The following is a 5824-nucleotide window of genomic DNA, read 5'->3' as shown; positions in this document are numbered from 1 at the left end:
AAGTTAGCCTTACCAGCCTGTAATTGCCAGGATTGTCTCTGGAGCCTTTTTAAAAAATTGGCATTACATTAGTCATTTGGTACAGAGGCCGATTTAAGTGATAAGTAACATACCACAGTTAGTAGTTCTGCAATTTCATATTTGAGTTCCTTCAGAATTCTTGGGTGAATACCATCTGGTCCTGGCATAGGCGCTGACTTCTGCTGGTGCCAGTGGGTGCTCGACCCCCCCTCTGCCCCTGGCCCATCCCCCATTCCAACCCCTTTCCCAAATCCGCGCCCTGGCCCCGCCTCCTCCCCTGAGCGCGCCGCATTCCCGCTCCTCCCCTCCCTCCTGGAGCTTGTTACACCACGAAACAGCCGTTTTGCGGTGGCAAGCGCTGGGAGGTAGGCGGAGAACTGGGACGTGGTGCGCTAGGGGGAGGAGGCGGAGATCAGGTGGGGCGAGGGGGGCAAGGAGGGGATCTTGGCTGCCGGTGGGTGCACAGCACCCACCAATTTTTTCCCGTGGGTGCTCCAGCCCCGGAGCACCCACGGAGTCGGCGCCTATGGGTCCTGGTGATTTATTACTGTTTAATTTATCAATTTGTTCCAAAACCTCTTCTAATGACGCCTCAGTCTGGGACAGGTCCTCGGATTTATCACCTAAAAAGAATGGCTCAGGTGAGGGAACTTCCCCCACAGCCTCTGTAGTGAAGACTGATGCAAAGAATTCATTTAGCTTCTCCACAACAGCCTTGTCTTACTTGAGTACTCCATTAGCACCCTGATCTTCCAGTGGCCCCACTGATTGTTTGGCAGGCTTAAAAATGTTTTACTGTTAGTTTTTGTATTGTTTGCTAGTTGCTTTTCAAATTCTTTTTTGGCATGCCTAATTATACTTTCACACTTGACTTGTCAGAATTTATGTGCCTATTTTCCTCAATAGGATTTGACCTCCAAATTTTAAAAGATGTCTTTTTGCCTTTAACTGCCTCTTTTAATCTACTGTTTAGTCATGGTGACAATTTTTGGGTCCTCTTACTGTTTTTGTTTTGTTTTGATGTTCAAGACAAAATGACATGAGAAATCAGAGACTAATGTTACAACTGAGGTCTTGTCTCTGCTCTTACTGAAGTCAGTGGGAGTTTTGCCGTTGACTGAGGGAATATTGTAAGAGAAAATATTTAAAAAATGGATTTTTTAATAAGTTCAACTATCTTTGTATCCTGCCGCGGAGCATGCAAAATAAAATAAAATCAATAAAAATAAAAACTGTAAAGCTAAATTTTAGTGATATTAATGATTAAAAGCTTCAGCCACATATTTAAATTCTGAAAATCAGGAAAAAATGAGAATGACAGTTAGAAAGTGTAAAAGAAGATGCTAGGAAAGAACAAAGTACAGGTTATTTGTGTAGATGGGGTGTAATACAGAGCTTACATTTTCATAAAGGTCTTAGCTAGTTCAAAACACATCAGTCAAGACGTAAGCAACATTTGTTCCAATTTTTTTTCTGTGTATGGAATGAATAACTCCCAAGCTTAAATTTAATACCTAATGTCTGAATCTCTTCTTATATATTCCACTGTTAAACCAGGAGTAACACCATTGCAGAAAACAGACACATAACAGTGCCCATCCCAAGCATCCACAAATCAGGAATCAGGTCCCCACAAAACTGTAAGATTTGTCATAAAAATTGAGATTTTAAAAATAATATATCAGGAGTTCTTTTTATTTGGCTTCAGGCTTTTTAGCCTTTAGGGTTCTCAAGTTTATCTCTGCAACCATGAGGGCCAGAAACTTACTATTTTTTTAAATGAAAGCTGAGATTCTAGTGTGTTCACAGGACTCTAGGGTCCAGGACTTTCAAAAAAACACCAAATGTTGTGACACACACAATCGAACTGTGAAAGTTTTTAGACACCAGTGTAAAAGTAGAGTGAATGAGATAAGAATCAGGCGATGTGAGTGCAGTCTCTCACATATGCAGTGAGAGAGTGCAGTCTCTCACATTCCATCTGTTCCTTCATTTACTTAGGCCGTGGCAGCGCTTTGAAGTGCGAGTGTGGTCGTGTGCCAGCGCTGCAGGTACTCCACCTCCACAAGGGGATTAGCTTACAGCACTGGGAGCGCGGCTCCCAGCGCTAGGGCACCGTTTACGCTGGGGCACTGTTTACACTGGCGCTTTACAGCACTGTAACTTGTTGCGCTCAGGGGGGTGTTTTTTCACACCCCTGAGCGAGAAAGTTGCAGCGCTGTAAAGCGCCAGTGTAGCCAAGCTCTTACTCTCGCTCAGTCTCCCTCCTTATCCATTTCATATCCCACATTGATTATTTCTACTACTCACTCTTTCTTTTCACTGTTCCCCACTCTTTCCAGCTCCCTCATTTCATGGTATATGCTTGTGTGTGAAAGACAGGGAAAGAAAGAGAGAAGAGAACAGGGAAGAGAGAGAGAAGGACATGGTAAAGTGGAAGCCCTGGAGCCTGTTCCTACTCCCCACAGCTAGTGGCACCAAAAGTGGTGCTGTATAAGGTAGTATCTCTGAGCAGCAGGCACCTGTCTGTGTTTGCTGCATCCCAGCAGGGGTGCAGGCAGCCATACAAATGCCCTATTTAGAGAGGATCCCGATTTTGAAGAATCCTGGGGAACAAGCAATCATAATATTTGGCTAATTTTGAAAAAAATTGGCAGTGTAGGGCTCAAGAGAAACACTTTTCCTGGTCTGTCATCTCTAATACCAATATTGATTACAGGGCTGGAGGACTGAATTAAGAGTAAAGATTAAAAGAACCCAATGTAGATAGGTTTCAGAGTAGCAGCCGTGTTAGTCTGTATCCGCAAAAAGAACAGGAGTACTTGTGGCACCTTAGAGACTAACAAATTTATTAGAGCATAAGCTTTCGTGGGCTACAACCCACTTCTTCGGATGCATATTGAGTGAAACATATATTGAGGAGATATATATACACACATACAGAGAGCATGAACAGGTGGGAGTTGTCTTACCAACTCTGAGAGGCCAATTAAGTAAGAGAAAAAAAACTTTTGAAGTGATAATCAAGATAGCCAAGTACAGACAGTTTGATAAGAAGCAAGTGTGAGAATACTTACAAGGGGAGATAGATTCAATGTTTGTAATGGCTCAGCCATTCCCAATCCCTGTTTAGCCCTGAGTTGATTGTGTCTAGTTTGCATATCAATTCCAGCTCAGCAGTCTCTCGTTGGAGTCTGTTTTTGAAGTTTTTCTGTTTTAAGATAGCCACCCGCAGGTCTGTCATAGAATGGCCAGACAGGTTAAAGTGTTCTCCCACTGGTTTTTGAGTATTATGATTCCTGATGTGAGATTTGTGTCCATTAATTCTTTTGCGTAGAGACTGTCCGGTTTGGCCAATGTACATGGCAGAGGGGCATTGCTGGCACATGATGGCATCTATCACATTGGTAGATGTGCAGGTGAACGAGCCCCTGATGGTATGGCTGATGTGATTAGGCCCTATGATGGTGTCACTTGAATAGATATGTGGACAGAGTTGGCATCGGGCTTTGTTACAAGGATAGGTTCCTGGGTCAGTGTTTTTGTTCAGTGATGTGTGGTTGCTGGTGAGTATTTGCTTTAGGTTGGGGGGTTGTCTGTAAGCAAGGACAGGTCTGTCTCCCAAGATCTGTGAGAGTAAAGGATCATCTTTCAGGATAGGTTGTAGATCTCTAATGATGCGCTGGAGAGGTTTTAGTTGGGGGCTGAAGGTGACAGCTAGTGGTGTTCTGTTATTTTCTTTGTTGGCCCTGTCTTGTAGGAGGTGACTTCTGGGTACTCGTCTGGCTCTGTCAATCTGTTTTTTCACTTCAGCAGGTGGGTATTGTAGTTTTAAGAATGCTTGATAGAGATCTTGTAGGTGCTTGTCTCTATCTGAGGGATTGGAGCAAATGCGGTTATATCTTAGAGCTTGGCTGTAGACAATGGATTGTGTGGTGTGTCCTGGATGGAAGCTGGAGGCATGTAGGTAAGTGTAGCGGTCAGTAGGTTTCCGGTACAGGGTGGTATTTATGTGACCATCGCTTATTAGCACAGTAGTGTCCAGGAAATGGACCGCTTGTGTGGATTGATCTAGGCTGAGGTTGATGGTAGGATGGAAATTATTGAAATCATGGTGGAATTCCTCAAGGGCTTCTTTTCCATGGGTCCAGATGATGAAGATGTCATCAATGTAGCGCAAGTAGAGTAGGGGCGTTAGGGGACGAGAGCTAAGGAAGCGTTGTTCTAAGTCCGCCATAAAAATGTTGGCATACTGTGGGGCCATGCGGGTACCCATAGCAGTGCCGCTGACTTGAAGGTATATATTGTCCCCAAATGTGAAATAGTTGTGGGTGAGGACAAAGTCACAGAGTTCAGCCACCAGGTTAGCTGTGACATTATCGGGGATACTGTTCCTGATAGCTTGTAGTCCATCTTTGTGTGGAATATTGGTGTAGAGGGCTTCTACGTCCATAGTGGCCAGGATGGTGTTTTCTGGAAGTAAGAAAGTATCATGTCTCTTTTTCTAACTTGTAATGCCAAACTGCTATATGTATTTGTGGTCTCATCAGCACTTAAAATGTGTGTGGGGGAGCAATAAAGCAATACTGTCTGTTGGTACAGATGTATGCTCAAAGCATTGGATAAAAATGAACATGGTTTGGAAACTAGTATATTTTACAGGGCACTGGAAACATTTAATCGCTTCCAATAAGAATTATATATTGTGTGTGTGTGTGTGTGTGTGTGTGTGTGTGTGTGTGTGTATATATATATATATATATATATATATAACTTCAGAACTGCCTGTTTTCTGTCTTGAATGAACTACACAAGCAAGGTAGCCTAATAATAGAAGGATATCCTCTTTTTGTACAGTTTTGAATGTTTAGAGGGTATTAATGCAAAGTATATAATATAGTAGTTATTGTAGGTGGCTACAGCTTTCCCATGTTCATGTCTAAACTGCTCCTAATGCTTCATGCAGGGAGCAAATAATTACTTCCAATAAGTAATGTAAAATGAGCTGATGGGAAAAGATGCTTTTTGGGGAAAAATTATGGAGAGACTGAATTGTAGTGGATAATAGCAAAGTCTGCTCAGTGTAAGTCAGAAGGCTTTCCATAGCCTCCTTAATTAATGGGGTTGTGAAGTGTTACTTAGTTTTTTTTTTTTTTTTTGTTCACAACATGCTTTTTTTCACTGATGGTGTTGGTTTATGCCTGTTTAATTTTCTTTGTAGTATACTAATGTTTGGAACATATGTAGGTGCTTTTAAGCAGTCCATGAAGACTTACTTTGTACTGTTGCTATGATTGCTCTGCTTAATATGTCAAAATGCTGAGACTGAAAATGTTGAGTGAGTGTGAAAAATATTCTGATGGATATGCGTGGCGTTTGTATTAGTCTTTTGTTTTCCTAGAGCTCTAATGTGTTTACCTATCAGACCTAAGTGGCTGATTTTTCTGGTAAGGTTCTGAAGTTATCTGGTTTTCCAGTAGCCTTAACAAAGGCACAAGGTCACATGACTGTTAGAAGGTCACGGACTGTTACAAGGCATACCTCAGCCCAAAACGAAGCCCACAGTTTGTCATAGCTATCAACTTCTTGTGGGGATTCCAACATCCTAGCATACTGTTTAGTGCAGAAAGTTACTTGTTGCCTTTTGATTCAGTTCATTCATGGAGAAAAGAAAGCTGTTTACGTTATATTACAGAAACCATAAAGAGTAAATGGTTTGTTAGACCTGCCTTCAGAGTAAAATTGTACATTTAAGTTACCCAGTTCAGTTTGTGCAAAATTAGGCCCAGTCAGTTATGACTAA

This window comes from Terrapene carolina, unplaced genomic scaffold, assembly GCF_002925995.2.
Source record: "Terrapene carolina triunguis isolate 2854851 unplaced genomic scaffold, T_m_triunguis-2.0 Scaffold142, whole genome shotgun sequence".
Classification (NCBI taxonomy): domain Eukaryota; kingdom Metazoa; phylum Chordata; order Testudines; family Emydidae; genus Terrapene; species Terrapene triunguis.
The sequence above is the reverse complement of the archived record's forward strand: the minus strand, read 5'-3'. Positions refer to the sequence as shown.